At 39.2% G+C, this 16,917-nt stretch overlaps 1 protein-coding gene and 2 pseudogenes across 43 annotated transcripts in view; all 3 read right to left on the bottom strand.

The window, feature by feature from the left end:
• Window positions 1-16,917, bottom strand: part of LOC146392385 (protocadherin gamma-C5-like) — a 308,150-nt gene that overhangs the window by 39,542 nt on the left and 251,691 nt on the right. The window lies entirely within an intron of this gene.
• LOC146392406 (protocadherin gamma-C5 pseudogene) lies at window positions 694-3,626 on the bottom strand (annotated as a pseudogene).
• Window positions 4,429-7,175, bottom strand: LOC146392405 (protocadherin gamma-C5 pseudogene; annotated as a pseudogene).

Here is a 16,917-nt window from a genome sequence, read left to right as displayed (position 1 = left end):
AACACTGACCCCGCATCCAATGCGACAGGGAAAGACATATTATAGACCCAGCACAAAGATTATAACACAGAACACACACACGGGTGCTCACAGATGAAAAATTCAACAATACTGAACAGTTAACTCAAAAATACGCACCTTTCTTCTTATTTTAACGCGTTCTTACAATAATTAATCTTATTTAATTTATATTACAATTTCTACAATAACATTAACTTTAAATTGGCAAGTTGTTTAAAAATTTAATCTAAGAAATAACATTAAATGGAATATTTACTACAGTAAAACAGTAAAATTTTAGATTAAATTGAAATATGTACCACTGCTGTATTCTGAAAACAAACATACATATTTTTGCACTGTTTTTGAAGCTGTTCAATTGCTTGTCACTGTCCTATATCGAACATCCAAACAGTCAAATCGCGCTGAGTATTCAACAACTCTAATACTGAAATATGTCAAATATCCTATGAGGATTTAAAAGTTATTAGCAGTTCGCATGGTTTCGATATGTGCATAATACTCAGACAGCTCTGTCTAAAGAATGTTCTTGTATTTCAGTCTTGTGAAGAAAAAAAAATATCATGACAAATATATAAGCGTACGATTTTGCTTTGAACCACTTAAAACATCATATTAAATCAAATCAGCTTTGATTGTACAGACTTCAAATGGTGAGGTTTTGAAGATTATGAGAAAAAAAGTATTTCATTTTCGCCTCACCTGCTGGCTCTCAAAGGTCCAGGTGCTGTCGGGTAAAGAAGCATCCAGGACACTGATCACCTCCTTAAAGTCTGTGGTGCTGCTGGGTTTAATCAGAGTGAAATCGCTGTACTCGGACATTGGAGACATACAGGACCTGAAGGACTGACTCTGAGACAGCATGTCTCCTCCCAGGACCTCCACGTATTTTATAGGTCCATCAGTGTTGAGCTGAATCTGCAGGTTTCTGTTGGGGTTCTTGTAATCATCAGAATCAGTCCGTCTCATGCAGCACGTGCTGCTGCTCCTGCTGTCCCTGATGCATTTAACCGCTAAGATGAGGAAAGTGACCAGAGACAGCACGGACACCGAGGCCAGAGAGAGAATCAAATAAAGGGTGATTCTCCCAGTTTTCTTGCTGGGCTCGGCCACTTTATGTCGGAGGTCTGAGATGGGCTCATGGAGGCCGTCCTCCAGTATGATGGACACCGTGACTGTGGAGGACTGGACCGGTTCCCCGTCGTCCTTGATCTCTATAAGGAGCCTCTGAGAGGAGTCATCCTGCTCGGACACAGCGCGTTTAGTCCTCACCTCCCCTGTGTACAGATTGACAGTGAAGAGAGAGGCGTCTGTGGCCTCCGCCAGTCTGTAGGAGATCCAGGCGTTATGGCCCGAGTCAGCGTCCACGGCTGTCACCTTGGTAACCAGGTGACCCGCTTTCGCGGAGCGAGGCATCCTCTGATGAGAGAGGGAGCCCATGGCAGCGGAGGAGGGGTAAATAACAGCAGGGGCATTGTCGTTCTGGTCCAGGATAAAAACATGGACAGTGGCGTTGCTGCTGAGAGACGGAGAGCCCTGATCCTTTGCCTGGACCTGAATCTGAAACACCTTCAGTTTCTCATAGTCAAACGAGTGCATGCTGTAGATGCTGCCGTTATCTGAGTTAATGTAAACATACGATGAGACAGAAACGTCCTGCACTTTAGAGTCCAGTATAGAGTAAGAGACCTTCGCGTTTTCACCGAAATCCAGGTCAGATGCTGATATTGAGTACAGGATAGAGCCTGGTACTCCATTCTCTTTTACATACACATTATAGGTTTTCTGAGTGAATACGGGGGCGTTGTCATTAACATCAGTGATAGTGACAGGTATGATTTTCTTACTGGACAGAGGGGGAGAGCCTGAATCAGTGGCTGTTATTTCTATATTATATTCCGAGACTTTTTCTCGGTCTAAAGGACCGCTGGTAACTAGTGCGTAATTATGGGAAAAAGAAGGTTTCAGGGCAAACTGAGAGGTTTTGGGGAGCTGTAATCTTACTTTACCATTATCACCAGAGTCAAGATCTCTTGCACTGATTAATGCCACGACTGTGCCATTTGGGGAGTCTTCTCGCACCGGCTTAGGATGAGAGGTGAGTATAATTTCTGGCGCGTTGTCATTGACGTCTATAACTTCCACATGAACAGTACTATGCCCCTCCATTCTCGGAGTGCCTTTATCTTTCGCAGTTATGTCTAATTCATAATTTGCATTCGCTTCGAAATCTAACTTTCCTTTGAGAAATATGGTTCCAGATATATGATCGATAATGAAAATAGACATCATTGCATCTGATGTGTGTGCTCCAAACGAGTATTCAATCTCACCGTTTTGGCCATCATCCATGTCTGTCGCTTTTGTTTGTACTATTAGCGCACCTTCTACGGCATTTTCACTAACAGATACTTTATATGACGTTTTTTCGAAAGTGGGAACATTATCGTTGATGTCAAGGACACTAATAGTTATCTGTGCAGTCCCAGATCTTACCGGGCTTCCTCCATCCAGAGCTGTCAAAAGAAGCTTGTGAACAGCCTTCTTTTCTCTGTCTAAAACTTTTGCTAAAATCAATTCAGGGACCTTCCTTCCACCAGCAACCTCTTTCACTCTAATACTAAAACATTCGTCTTTACTAAGAGTATACGACTTCAGGGAATTACTGCCAACATCTGGATCTATTGCGCTTTCTAGTGGAAAATGAACCCCCACAACTGTCGATTCTGCAATTTCCAGTGTAATTTCATTCGATGGAAATCTCGGTGCATTATCATTAATGTCTTGAATATCGACTTCAACTCGAAAAAGTTGTAGCGGGTCTTCAATTACAACCTGCAGAGGTAACACACAGCTGGCGCTTTGTCCGCATAAAGCCTCTCTGTCTATTCTGTCATTCACCACGAGCTCGCCCTTCCCCGCATCCACGCTGAAATACTGCTCACCAGCCTCGGAGGCGACGTGCAGCTTACGGTCAAAAATTTCAGATACTCCTAAACCCAGATCTTTGGCAAGATTTCCTACCACAGAGCCCTGTTTTAGCTCCTCTGTGATGCTGTAACGAGTTTGTCCGTCTATTGTACTCCACAAGAGAAAGAAATGATGCCACCAAAGAGCCAGCCATCTCCAGTTTCGGTATCCCTTTCTCTTTGTCATCCTTGGTCCGTTATAAAAGATTAATTCCAATTGATATAATGCACTGAAAAATTCGTAAATCCATCATCGCAGGTATGATTCCCATAGAACCATTCCCACATATTATTGAGGACACATATAAAACCGTAACATTATAAAAAATGAGCGCATTGCTCCTTCGGTCCTCTGCCTCTCTTCATTGTAAGTGTTCGAGTACCGAGAATGAATGGGGGCAGGGACTAGATTGCTTTGTACAGTTCTGAATCCTATTGGTGCGCATCATCCACCTCTGTCATCCAATAAGAAGGAAACCGATCGACACTCTTCAAGTCACAGCATCTGTTCTCTCTCTCTGTGGATTCACTTTGATCACAGGCAGTAATCACGAATTACTGGACTTTACGTAATGTAAAGCAAACATGCGAAATGAATGAATGACTGAATGTAAGAATGAAAAAACAAAGCCAGTCTTATAAGAATAACATTTCCCCCACAATAACCTAATTAATTAATCCCATAAAATAATTTAGAGAAAGACATTTATTTGATAGACATCCCATTTAACTGCATTCTTTTTTTTTTTAAACAGAGCATGCATTCCAATAAGCGTCGCTGTCCGCCTTCGTGGTGCTGAACTATTTGGAAGTGCCTTTGTGCACTGTTCCAGGTTTACTGAAAGACTTTAACCACGAATAATAGATGGGAATAAAACATCACAGTGTGTCATTTAAATATGGAAACCTTAAAATATATTGTTATCTGCTCGCTTGCGTTTTGTTATCTATATTTGTGCTCAAAAGAACTCTGAGCCTACATCTAACATTGCCAGTAGATTGAAAAAAAATCACCGTTGCTTTTCTACTATTCCATTATCAATTAATCAAGTCAACGAAATTTAGTGGAAGATGTGTAATTAATGGGCATCCCATTTAACTGCATGTCTGCATGTGCCACGTGTAAAATGTATTTGTGTTTCAAACAGGGCATGCATTCCAATAAGCGTCGCTGTCCACCTTCACGGTGAGGAACAATTTGGAAGAGCCTTTGTGCACTGTTTAGGGTTTATTGAAAGACTTTACTCTAACCACGAATATTAGATTTGAATTATCTATATTCTGCTCAAAAGAACTCATAGCCTACATCTAATGTTGCCAGTAGACTGAAAAAACAAATCACCGTTGGTTATCTACAATATTTGGTACAGTCTATAAGTTTACAAGAAGCTATTTACTCATTCAAAACGTAACTTAAATTCAGTGATCTTTCAAATTTTTACTTATCACTTCTTTTAGTATTCTATGCTCACCTGCTGGCTCTCAAAGGTCCAGGTGCTGTCGGGTAAAGAAGCATCCAGGACACTGATCACCTCCTTAAAGTCTGTGGTGCTGCTGGGTTTAATCAGAGTGAAATCGCTGTACTCGGACATTGGAGACATACAGGACCTGAAGGACTGACTCTGAGACAGCATGTCTCCTCCAAGAACCTCCACGTACTTTATAGGTCCATCAGTGTTGAGCTGAATCTGCAGGTTTCTGTTGGGGTTCTTGTAATCATCAGAGTCGGTCCGTCTCATGCAGCACGTGCTGCTGCTCCTGCTGTTCCTGATGCATTTAACCGCTAAGATGAGGAAAGTGACCAGAGACAGCACGGACACCGAGGCCAGAGAGAGAATCAAATAAAGGGTGATTCTCCCAGTTTTCTTGCTGGGCTCGGCCACTTTATGTCGGAGGTCTGAGATGGGCTCATGGAGGCCGTCCTCCAGTATGATGGACACCGTGAGTGTGGAGGACTGGATCGGTTCCCCGTCGTCCTTGATCTCTATAAGCAGCCTCTGAGAGGAGTCGTCCTGCTCGGACACAGCGCGTTTAGTCCTCACCTCCCCTGTGTACAGATTGACAGTGAAGAGAGAGGCGTCTGTGGCCTCCGCCAGTCTGTAGGAGATCCAGGCGTTATGGCCCGAGTCAGCGTCCACGGCTGTCACCTTGGTAACCAGGTGACCCGTTTTCGCGGAGCGAGGCATCCTCTGATGAGAGAGGGAGCCCATTGCAGCGGAGGAGGGGTAAATAACAGCGGGGGCATTGTCGTTCTGGTCCAGGATAAAAACATGGACAGTGGCGTTGCTGCTGAGAGACGGAGAGCCCTGATCCTTTGCCTGGACCTGAATCTGAAACACCTTCAGTTTCTCATAGTCAAACGAGTGCATGCTGTAGATGCTGCCGTTATCTGAGTTAATGTAAACATACGATGAGACAGAAACGTCCTGCACTTTAGAGTCCAGTATAGAGTAAGAGACCTTTGCGTTTTCACCGGCATCAGGATCAGTTGCGGACACAGAGCACAAGATTTTCCCAGGAGGATGGTTTTCTTTTACATAAATGAGATAAGAGGGCTTGGAGAAAATTGGTGGGTTGTCATTTACATCTGACAATTCAACGAGTATTATTTTTTCACTTGTTAATGCGGGCTTCCCTGAGTCAGAAGCACTTATTTTAACTCTATATTGGGCGTTTTTTTCACGGTCAAGTCGCCCATTTGTCACTAATGAATAATGGTTAGAAACGGAAGGGTTTAACTTAAAGGGAGATTTGGGGGATAAGGTCAGTAAAACTTTGCCATTGTCACCAGAATCTGGGTCTTTTGCACTTATTAATGCAATAACTGTCCCGACTGCAGAGTCTTCTGGAACAGGCGATGTTAAAGATGTAACAATGATTTCAGGATTATTGTCGTTAATGTCAAGTATTTTAATTTCGATCCCACAGTGCCCATCCATCTGAGGATTTCCTTTGTCTTTGGCAGTAATATCAAATCTATGTAAAGAGTTTGTTTCATGGTCTAAATTTCCTCTAACAACTATAGTTCCAGTAGAAGATTCAATGGCAAATAACGATAAAATCAAATCCGATGTTTGTTCTGCAAAAAAATATTCGATTTCTCCATTTACTCCTTCGTCTGCATCCGTGGCCTTAACGTGCAGTATTTCAGTCCCGGGTGTTGCTTTCTCACTAACATTAGTCTCATACACTTGTTTTTCAAACTGGGGCGCATTGTCATTGATGTCAAGTACTATAACTGTAATTTCAGATGTCCCTGAACGCACCGGATCTCCACCATCTACAGCGGTGAGGATGAGATTATGTACAGGCATCTTTTCTCGATCAAGAGGTTTTTCAAGCACTAATTCAGGGATCTTCCTTCCGTCCTTGTGATTTTTAACAGTCACTTTGAAATTGTCGTTTTTGGTTAGCATGTAAGAACGCACAGAATTAACGCCGACATCGGGATCCTGCGCACTTTCTAAAGGAAATCGCGCACCTGGATTTACCAGCTCTGCAATTTTTACCACCTTTTCTTTTGTAAGAAAACTAGGAGAATTATCATTGGTGTCCTGTATTTCAATTTCGACTCTGTGCAGCTGTAGAGGGTTATCAATAACTAGTTCCAGAGGCAATAAACACGATGGTTTTTGCCCACACATTTCCTCCCTATCTATTCTATCGGTGACCACCAGTTCTCCTTTCCCCAAGTCCACACTAAAATACTGCTTACCAGCTTCCGAGGTTAACCGCAATTTACGCCTATGCAGTTCAGACACAACCAAACCCAAATCTTTGGCTATATTTCCTACCACAGAGCCCTGTTTTAGTTCTTCTGGTATGCTGTAGCGAGTCTGTCCGTCTATTGTAGTCCACAAAAGAAAGAAATGATGCCACCACAAAAACACCTGCCATGTCGGTAATCTGTTCCACATCATTTCACGTTCAGTATATCCCATATCTTTTCACTCCAGTCCCAACTTTTCGACCGATTAAGTATAGAAGGTTTATAATCCAAGGTAGATGCGTCCTCAAACATAACAGTGAAAGTCATGCTTTGTGTCTGGATATGCATCCTCCCCCTCCAGTGCAGAACATTGTAACGGTTAAGAGGGTGATGCTACTCGGTGAGACGGAGTAGATCTCTTTGTACAGCTCGGGATTTCATTGGTGGGAGCAGTACAGCTATTTCCACCAATCATGGCATCACTGAACATCTTCAAAGGAGTGACGCAAAAGCAAGAGCCACAAAAAATAATCGAATTTCCCATTATTAAACACATTATCAAACATCGTTAGTTACTATGAATGAAACCGTATATCCAGCATCTGCAGTCATCTTAAAAATGTTTTTGGGGGCTATAAATATAATTCTACATAATCCAGTGATTATATTTATATCTTTTTATGCTATTATTAATAGCTGATAGATGAATATGTATAGCGTCATCGGAGCTACTCAGTGAGTGATCACTTCAAAATTATTAATATAATCATTTGCATTAATCCATTGATACATGTATCTTACTCTTGTTAATCATCTTGCCTGTATGTACCTGCCTGCATGCACTAGCTTTTGTGGCAGACAAGGCTCTTCGTTGCCTTCCTGTGGCCAGAGCAAGCCAGTGCAGCCTGCAGACAGTAACTCACGCCTCAGAGAAATAATTCTGACGGCAGCCAACGTAAAATACCCGTATGGAGGTCGGTAGAGCAAGTGCGAGGGGAGGGGAGCGTTGATGACGTAGGAAGCCGCTCTCTCTCTCTCTCTCTCTCTGTCTCTCCACATGAACACAGCCTGATCCTCTCTCTCTCTCACACACACACTAATAGAGAGCGAGCATCATGCTACACTCATACTACACTTAAAACTATTCACAAATAATTTTAGAGATTTTTATAGACATCCCTATCTATGTGCACCATCCCTTTACTGAAAATAGCCATTATGCGCTTAAAATACAACCCTCAATATTAAATATTGTACAAAACGCCGACATTAATTAACAAAAACTGCAAACACATCAATTAAAAATACCTACAGTACGATACGAAAAACAAGAAAGAGTAAAGCTGTAGTATTGGAAGTAGTCATGTTCTCTAATAAGAAGTGGGCGACAGAGGGAGATGTAGAGAGTCAGTGTGAGAGAGAAGGAGGAGGAGGGGGAGCTCTTTGGAGCTATTTTCAGCACCAGCAGTGTGGACAGCGCCACACAGGCGGCCAACTGCTGCTGCTGCATGCTGCTGAAGAGACAGCCAACTTACAAGGCTCCCACTGAAGACGGGCCTGGAAAATAAAACCTCAGCCTACTCGATATTTTTTTCAGCTGTACACAAAAATACACAGGACTTGACTGCGTCACAAGCACAACCCATGAAATTTTACTGCCATAAACACACATGTCGATAATGTGTGTTTACAGCACACGTTATCTACATGTGTGTGTGTTTTTTGGCTATTTGTTATTTGGCATTGATGTTATTTGATACTAGTCACTTGGTATTTTAAGTCATTTTACTGTGTAATTTGTATCTTTGTACAGCACTTTGGCTAACACTACTGTTGTAATAAAATGTGATATATAAATAAATAAACGTAAACATAAACGTAAACATAAAAGGTGAAAGAACAGTAAAAAAAAAAAGTTTAAAAATGTATGGTTAGACGTTTATTTAAAAAATATCTGGCCACATATAGTATTAAATGTTATATTAATATTACAGTATTTAGTCATGGGGCAAAACCAAGGCTCGGAGACATAAGATAACTTAAAAATTCTGAAACCAGTTCTTGTTCAACAAAAGTTAAATTACTGTGGTTGATATTTAGCTGCTAGTAAATTAAAGTTATTGAATTAAATCTGCAAAGATCAAGGAATTTATTCAAAGTGAAATTGTGATTTTCACAACTGGAAGCAAAGTTCTGCAAATGAAATCACTCTTAAAAATCCCCATATTCCATGTGTTCACTGTCCAGCACACAGTACACATCTAATGCTGATCAATGGATCAGTTTCTACATTACACACAGGATGGGAAGCTGGATACTCTCCTATATAGTCACTATATAAAATATGGAAATATTACCTCAGGTTTCATTAAATAATACCAGTGAAAGACTAATGACAGTAGTACTATACCTACTACTATGAATCTACATTAACTAATTGTAGCTTAATGAAAGAACGTTCAAGTTTTCAATTCCATTTATTTTACGTTAGTTTCCAAAGTTTCTCCTTTCAGTTTACTGTTTACTGATTTAAAATGTTAGATTTAAGCTTAGTTTTCAGTAGCTTCATTCTTAGTTTTAGTCTTCTGAAGTATAATAATATGGAGGGTATTTAACAGAGGTGTGATTTAAGCTATTCAGAACAACTATTACAAATAAAATACAACACTTTTTGAAGGCAGTTGACTCACTGGCATGCAGATGTACAAAGTCTTAAAAAAGCACATGCATCTCGGACTGTAATGACAAATTTAACAAAAAACTTAACAAGAAGAAAAAAAAATTGACATCTGCTCAGTTGTTTGTTAAGCAATAAAGATATAAAAGTTTTATTTCAGAAGTGTAGTTTTTATTTTTATTTGATAACTTAAATGTTTTTAATGCAAAGTTTTGTTTTTTGTTTGTTTGTTGGAGTTCACTATATTTCATTTTCAATAGTAGTTTCAGATGTACATATATGAACATTTCTTTACACTTTTAAAAAGTAAAAATCACCAAATGTGAATAATATACATCTGTGGAATCTTCCAAGGCACTTATCCTTATGTCAAAACATGATACTGTATGTTTTTATACTTATTGCAGAACTTCTCTATACTTAGAGTTGCAGACACATTCCATTAAAGCCCAGTATATTCAGGTTTCTGAGACCATTTTCCATTTTTTAATAATCACTCTTAAAACACCATTTTATTTTTATTCATCCTTTGTTAATCACGATTGCATTAACTAGATTTCTAATAAATGCACAAATTTGCTGCTGAATTGTTTTTATTCATTCCATCAACTGCAGATTTGACAACAAAGAAGACTTGAACATGATTAATATTTAGAAATCATGACTAAAATCCTTTACATGTTGTATTGATCAGTGCATTGTTCTGACATTTAGACATATGTCAGAATATTATTAATTCATGCCCCTCTGATAGATCATGTGACCCCACATGAACAAATGAATGCTTTTTAATGCATTAAGTCACGTAAATACCATTTCTGTAAAGCAGCACCTTTAATTATTTGTAGGCAGGTGTTGTGACAACTTTATAGTCCTTTTGGCGGGAACAGTTTGTGACCCTGTGGCATATTTCTGTTACTTTGGACCCTCTTCTATATCAGAAGAGGGGCTTGATAAAAGCCATACCTATCTGTGTAATGCAACATAAACAGGACACCTCATGAAATAAAATCCAATACACCCACTCCAGGCGCTGAATCAGCAGAACAGTTTATTGATCTTTATTTTTATATCTTCTAAGTTTGAGTGAATTTCCGGTAATAGAATACTGAAAACAAGCTAGTGATAATTGATCATTCTAAACAGACAGACATTGCCTACCATCATTAGTAGGTTATTGTCCTATTACTTGAGCTGTACTTCATCATTTGGATTCCAATATCCTATTTAATCACTATGATGTAATGGTTTCTTATTTATATAGTGGTTGATGGTCCAGAGTATCAATCCAGTGACTAAAGTTCTTGGTACTGGACAGCATAATCCGTGCACCTTCATTCTGGCATGAGTTCTGTAGCAGCTGGTCTTCCCTGCTAATACATTCCTTAAACCAAATGAACTTGTTTGCAGTGAGAGGTACTGAGCTTACAAAAATATCCTATTTAAATGTAAAACACTTTGAGGCCTTTAAAATCTATAACGGAGCTGATGGCTTACTAATCTACAGTGAGATCTTAAATTATGAGCGCATTAATGTAATTAAGTGTTTGCCCCCAGTCAACAATCAAATTATGTTTTATTGATAACCTACTTAAGCGATAAACCAGTCACACCGTCACACGTGCTCAGATGTCACAAAAGCCACATCCATGGATGCCTGATTGAATCAGTGGAGGTAAATGTTTTGTGAGGTATGCAAATAGATGTGTTGCTTGTAAAAACAAAAACAAACAAACAAAGAATGATTATCTTCTTATGTGGTGTTTGGACACTGCAGCAAAATAAGTTATTGTTCCATTTTGTGTTTAAAGTCTGTTTTTGTATGTGATTGAAAAGATGTGCTTGTGTGAGTGCATCAGTACTCTGTCCTGCTTGTTTAATCAGAAGAATTTGCACTGATGTAAGTCTTTGATGGCAATAGTGTACAAGAAGAATAAAAAATATTTCTTACCTTATTTGGTGAGTCATGATTTGACAGGATTGAGGTAGGAAACAGGAACAGCGCAGAGCAATGAGTGGAAAGAAAACATGAAAGAGAAAAACAAGAGAGACAAGATATCAGTTAGACTGGTGTCTTTATCCAGAGTCTGGCTGTGGGAAGAACGGTAACCAGCATACTTACCATTACAAAAAACAAACAAACAAACAAACAAAAAACAGGGTGAAAAGATTGTGTGGTGAGTCATAAAGTACTAATAGTACTAACTAACTATAAACTGGTGTTATAATGATGTGCAGTGAATATTCAGATAGACTGTGTTATCTGCACTGTGTGTGCACAAACTATTAAATTTCTACATGGGAAGTAATGATATGATTAAATGCTCATCACAATGTACTGTATCAAACATCAAAAGACAGAAAAAAGAAAAGAAATACAAAGCATGATACAAGTTTTCCTCATACCATCTTAAAAACGTATAAAAATAAGTGCCGTATTTTCAAACAGTATCAAACATTAAGGAGGCTGTGGCCTTAAATGATAAAAAACTGGAACAATTGAGTATCAATCTAATACTCAGAGTCTGAAGTATGTATTAATAAAAAGATCCAATGTGAGTATGAGAGTGAAGGAGAGAGAAGGGATATTTACAGATACAATCTTAAAGTATATCTATATTGTTAGTTTAACAAAAATCAAAACCAAAACAGATGATACTATTGTAAAAAACAGAAAATAAATCAGGTGATATAACCTAAAAATAACCTCTGTTGGATATGTAATAACAGTAAACAGACCATTGTCACAAGCAGTTTTAGCTAAAATATCCATTTTGATCAGTATTCATGAAACAATTTACAGGCAAAACAATCAGCTAACCTCTTTAAACAGAAGCACATACATGCTTGGATACTACAACAACCATTTTAGCCCAAATAGGAACACCAGTGTGATCATTACTGAGGGATAATAGGTCAAAGGAATCAAATCACACCACTGCACTGGTGGAAAAACTGCCACTACCCCCATAACAACAGCAGAGGGCCTCAAGGCGATGGCGAGCTAAATCCATGCCATATTAATGAGATTCTTTGCACTGTGCCCCATGTTTGTCACATCTGACATGTGTGATGAGTATCTTAGCGGGGGAGCTCTGAGCTTCTAAGACAAAGCAAAGCATCAACTGCTTTTCATTACACTGGGATTATACATTAAACTGTACATTATATAACCTTGCCATTTATGCATATGAACACATTTCAGGAAGTAATACATGATCAGTGTTGCTTAGAAACACAAAACAGCTTAGCCAGTGCACAAAGAAATGACAAAAGGACACCAAAATGCTGTTGTTCCTTTTAAAAAGCCATACAAAAAAATTAAACAGAAATCAGGTCATTCAGTGGGTCATTCACAGTTGAATTACAGTCATCAGAGACAACATTTTGCTGAAACGGGTTGTGAGAAAACACACAGGGTAGCACAGATTAGAAAAAAATATCACAAACAGCCATGAAAGCCCAATCTCCCTCCCCTTTCTCCATCATTAGCCACCCAAGGTTTGAGGATGCTGCACCTATTTTCCCATAACAGGGGGGTTTCCTTTCCTCATTCTAGCCACAAATCTAAAAAGCCAGTAAGTACCAGAGGGTACATCTGCTGCTGAACCCCTGTGGCATCATAAAAAATGGTACAGTCCTGCCCGTGAGTCAGCTTGTTGCTATGGTAACACATCCCACCTCCTTTGCTTGCATCCCACCCTGCTTCCTGCAGCCTAACAGGGATGGCAAAAAAAGGAGCTAGAAAAAACAATATGGAGGATGAATAGCCAGCAGAAGAGGAGATGGGAAATGATGCTCTCACACACGTGCACATTCACACTCATAACATGTTCAGATAAAGCAGACATCTATAGACTGCTGGGTACAAACAAATCTCTTGGCAACTGGCAGAAAAGTGGGACAAAAGAAATTTTTCTTCTTGTCACAAACATAGCAGCCAAACACAGAGATGAAAAGACACTCAATGGTTTGTTATTCCTTTTTATAGACTGGACAAAATGTCCTACATTGAGCAATCTTCCTCTCCCTTTCTCTGTGTGTCTTTTTTTCCTCTCTCTGCAGCAGAGTGGTGCAGCTGGAGAGGGGGAGGGGAGGGATGCAGAAAACGAGCTCAGGAGGAAAATGAAAGAGTGCTGTAGACAGAATAACTGATAAAGAGTGGCGTCCAGCTACAATTTCACACCACTTTAACTTAAGTTAATAATTAAATTTGAATGGTTAAAAGAAATACATGTACACTTTATGTGTGCTTGCTTTTTAATGTATTTTCTCCAATTTCTCAGCCATATACTGCAAATTTTAAAGGTGTATACTTCCACGAAGCAATAAATGAACTCTCCCACAGGGACAGAGCACACTGGGTTTGAGAGCATTATTTTTGAGAGATATGTAGCTTTTATCTTTTCCCTGTTAGTATCATGTTCAATATATTACACTGTCTGCCCAAAGGATATTATGACATACTTATAAGTCCCCAATAACTCAGCTATCTGGCCAATACTGTAAAAGAAATACAACAGGGGACTTACATATATACATCCTCATCTTCAAAGACAACACACAATGTGTTGATAGCCCCCAGAGGCATAAACATGAGCACACAGCTGCTCACCAGACAGCCTGGCAAGGAAGTCAGGACACTTAGAAACAGCTTAGATCTGTGGGAACCAAGAGCTTCTGCATGTGATTAAAGTTTTGTGGCTAGTAGGAAGTTTAACAAAGTAATAACCAAAGGTTTGTGTTGGTTTGAAGGTTCTAAAATGGCTGATGGCAGCTTCAAGGGAGGGATCTTAAAAAGGAGAAGGATAAAAGAACATACGGATTTAGTAAATGGTATAAAACTCGTTGAATGATTTAAGTGGTTGCAAAGACATTTCTGTGAGCTTTGACCCCTAAGGAGACAAAAGAATTTATGGCACTCCGTAAAAATTGCCACCAGCATAAACAGGAAAGACATAATGGAGTAAAGACAGTTAAAAACAGGTAAAGCAGACACAGATGTAGGCGTATAATAATGGCAGACTGCTTCCAGAGGGTATGTGGGTTAACACAATTAACCTCATGGTTTGAGATTTTTGAACTTGGATTTTTATATGCACAAACCCTGACCTCAAGATATAAGTATATATAAATGAACATGAAACAAACAAAACTGCTGAAGGATTATCTTTAATTACGTTATGCCAATAGTAAGTCATCACTCATGCAATAACCATAATATTTAAAAGACGCGCTATGGACCCTACATCTAAAGTGAAGTCTAATTTTCACCAAATGTGGAAAAAAGAAAAGGCAATTCTTATTTTTCTCATGACAGACGCTGCAATAATAACAGGGTTATTTATGCCAAAACAGCACAGAGCTTTCATATTAAAAAAAAAAAACTTACAGAGGATCATGTGGAAAGAAGAAAATCCACTCAGTTGCTATGTAATGCTCACAAGATACTGAATAATTAATTACAGATTAATTAGATTTCAATATAATTTAGTTCAGTTGTCCTGTGTAACTGCATTTGTTGTTCAGTCAGATTCAGCCTCTAGTTGTTTGTTATACAACATTTAGCTCTAGCTTTATGGTTTTGCTGGTTTTCTATTTATTTTTGATCAAAACATACTTCAGTCTCTCTGTCTGTGTTACTTACAGTGCACTTAAATGTTGCCTGACATAATAGTTTCAGTTTTCTATTTTCACCTTTTTACAGCAGACAAAGAGGGCTGCAGACCAAAATGGCTGCTGTGCTTCACAAACACAAATGCTGCACAGAGGATGATGAGACTGCCGGTTACCACGTGCTTCTTCCCTTCCCCCTCCTGCCTCTCTCTTTCTCTCCATCTCCTCTCAACCTCCTTAGGATAAATTGTGACTGTTCCCTTTACACCTGCAGTACATTTTAAACAGTTAAACCCCAAAACACTGTATCCTTCTTTGATCATATTTATTGAATTGAATGAACTAACTTTGTTATATTCAAGAGGAATTCCACCCTGGCTTTTGTATTGCAATCACAACTACTGCTGTAACATGTGTAGCCCAAAACCCACGGCTGTAAACTGTTATGAAGGGAACTAGGTCACTGAAAAGTAGTCCACTGCATGGTTGTGTTTTTCTCTGTGAGAGCAATCTGTAGCAAAGCTTTAGCAGGGATGAAGCCCTGAATTGTTTTTATTTTACTATGGCAAGATAGTAAGAAGACTATCTCTGATAGCCATACAGCACATTATAACTCCTTTTTGCATTTTTCAGAGTAAGAGGTCTCAACATGGAAAGCACATTGTTATGTGTTTCGTCAGCACATAACATCAAGTTTCACTGCAAGATGAGGCAAACATTTGCCAGCACTACTATATGACAAATTTAACAAATAATTAATATGATAAAGAAACAATGAAAACAAGATGGAAATACTAATTCAATAAGATGACTGTAGTGTCATGAAGCAAAGACAAAAGTATACCCTTTGTACCGAGCATGAATCAGCATAAGAGAATGTGCAGTAACAAAAAATATTGATTCATTTTCAAAACAACTGAAAAGTATCTGTTTAGGCTTGTAGACTATACTAGTCAAGAAAAAAAAGAAAAGAAAAAAATCCACCGTTAAGCATATCTAAATAGTAAGTTGTGGTGGGAACTAATGAACTAATTTATTCAGTATAGTTTTAAATTCACATTTTCTGAACCATCCTATTGCATTTTTAAATTTTTATACCCCTGAACAACTGTCTATAATCTTAACTTAGATAGATACCTGCTGACTACTTTTGGAACAGTAAGGACTGAAACTGAGTAGACTTGATGATATAAATACAGTATGAGATAATAAAAATAATGACTGATCAGTGGCTTAACTAATGTGTGTGTGTGTGTGTATATATACATATATATATATGTGTGTGTGTGTGTGTGTGTGTGTGTGTGTGTGTGTGGGAATATAGATTTTCAGGAATTTATGATCTCACCTCCGTGGGTATATTCTCTGACTCAGTTTTATGCCTTTGAACTGTCCTGGTAGCACTTTGGTCAATACTCATAGTGCTTTGGCTGAAGGGTCGGGAGTTCTTCACATCACTCATTCGAGAGTCAGTAGTACCATAGACCTCATAACTGAACCCCTGCTTCAGCGTACCGGTGCCGCTTACGTCTGCGTAAAGGGGAGGATAATATGGAATAACAGGAAGATTCCCACTGGATTTATAAAACAACCTCTCGCGTCTCCACCTGTAGATTCTGACTGATATAATAACCACCAAACACGTGATGAAGAGGAAAGAAACTACAGCCAGAGCCAAGACTAAGTAAAAAGTCAGATTGTCATTGTACTCCTTGTCGTGTGTCAACTCAGTGAACTCCGAAAACACTTCAGGGAAGCTGTCCGCCACCGCCACGTTAACAACGACTGTAGCAGAACGAGAGGGCTGCCCGTTGTCCTCCACTATAACAGTCAGTCTTTGCTTGACAGCATCTTTATCAGTGACTTGGCGGATAGTTCTGATTTCTCCATTCTGTAAGCCCACTTCAAACAGCGCCCTGTCTGTG

Source organism: Perissodus microlepis, chromosome 2 (assembly GCF_051167445.1).
Source record: "Perissodus microlepis isolate ML-2025 ecotype Zambia chromosome 2, ASM5116744v1, whole genome shotgun sequence".
Classification (NCBI taxonomy): domain Eukaryota; kingdom Metazoa; phylum Chordata; class Actinopteri; order Cichliformes; family Cichlidae; genus Perissodus; species Perissodus microlepis.
Note: the sequence above shows the minus strand (reverse complement) of the source record. Positions and strands in the feature narration are given on the sequence as shown.